This window comes from Megalobrama amblycephala, linkage group LG3, assembly GCF_018812025.1.
Source record: "Megalobrama amblycephala isolate DHTTF-2021 linkage group LG3, ASM1881202v1, whole genome shotgun sequence".
Taxonomy (NCBI): domain Eukaryota; kingdom Metazoa; phylum Chordata; class Actinopteri; order Cypriniformes; family Xenocyprididae; genus Megalobrama; species Megalobrama amblycephala.
The window spans coordinates 37,605,430-37,606,982 of record NC_063046.1 but is presented as its reverse complement, the minus strand read 5'-3'; the positions used below and the strand labels follow the sequence as shown (position 1 = coordinate 37,606,982).

The 1,553-nt window shown below is 34.6% G+C and overlaps 1 long non-coding RNA gene across 1 annotated transcript in view; it reads right to left on the bottom strand.

The window, feature by feature from the left end:
- Positions 1-951: 951 nt before the first annotated feature.
- Positions 952-1,553, bottom strand: part of LOC125265246 — a 3,463-nt gene continuing 2,861 nt past the window's right edge. The window contains exon 3 of the long non-coding RNA XR_007184237.1: positions 952-1,224. This is a non-coding gene — a long non-coding RNA (uncharacterized LOC125265246). The remainder of the gene's footprint in view (positions 1,225-1,553) is intronic.

Sequence of the window (1,553 nt, the reverse complement as noted above, 5' to 3'; positions counted from 1 at the left end):
GGAGTGGTTGGATTTTTATCATTATAGGGTGGTTGTGTACACACACTGCCAACACATTTAGTCCAAAAGTGAATTTTGCATAATAGGTCCCCTTTAAATGGCCCTGGGATTAAAATTGCCATTTTAATGGGTTTCAATGGGGACATTTTTTCATTTAAAGTCCAAAGAGGAACTATTTTGTGTACACAGTGCAAAATTGATTTTTTTAAAGGAAATAGGGGTGAAATAGTAAAATTCCAATAAAAATACAAAAATGTATGCATAAACACTGGCAAAATGACCCCCCAAAAAAGAAAAAAGACGAAAATGTCCATAAAAATCATACAAGGGTTAATATATTTTTATATTGTAATTTCATGTATCTCCAAATTAATGTAGAAACAACAAAGACAGTATGTTTTAATTATTTGTTTAATGGCATTTATTTTTTTTTTTTATGAAAGAATGCCAGGCCTATACCAATACTCCTACTGATGTCTCTATGAAATTCATTTTTTTCCCCCCTCAATTTTAGCCATTACTGTATAGGCAATCAGCATTACTGTATAACTGAAAGCAATCAGTTCTAACTTTTGTTAGGTTTTAAAAAATAAAGCAACTTTTAATTTAAGTGAACTTAAAAACAATCGTTACATAAACCCATTGTAATGTCACATTTAGCTGTGACATTAGTGCATCAGGGCTCTTCTTTTTTTTTTCTACTGGGGTTGGAGGTTGGAGCTAAACTCTGCAGGACAGTGGTCCTCCAGGACCGAGTCTGGACACCCCTGATGTAAAGCTAGCCATAGGATGAAGGGAAAAACAGCTAACAGGGAAGAAAAAAAACAAAAACAGGGCAGTAGGCCAAATCAGTTGCCAAGCCACAGGGAATTCTCCCGGTGCGCCCAATGGCCAGCCCAGGCCAGTTCCTTACATTGCTGTTGTCCATTAGTAAAAGTAAACACAAACACATTTAAAAGTCACACAGATTTAATTACTCAATTTCTCATATATACATACATTTGTGCACACACTCATGGCTAATATTCATATTATGTTAGAGGACAATGTGTACAAAGCATCCAGAAAGATTTATGTGTATCTTGTCATCTCGAAGTGATTCCTCATAGTTTTGGGTTATTAAATGCATTTCAATCTGTCTGCAGAAAAGCAGGTGAGTAAAGTGGGAAATGTTTGTTTCAGTACAGGACAAGGCTGAGTACAGCAGCAGCTACCGTTCCCATCCTGACAGAAACAAAACAAATGGAAAAACATCAATTGACTAGCAATGCTGTGGCATTTATGATAGAAACATTAAATACAACACAAAACAAACTCGACTTCCATGCATTAGAGAGCAACAATGGCATAACTTAATATGAATGTAGACTACACTATGCATTGTCAATAAAATAATATTTATATTTAACATTTAAAAGTTGCATTATAAAACAACTGTTTGTCCAGTTTTCAAGAAGCAGGACAGTTTAAATCACTACATTCTAAATGACAATGAACAAATTGTGAAAAGCACAAACTCAGAATTCAAATGTCTGCTTGAAAACACATTCACA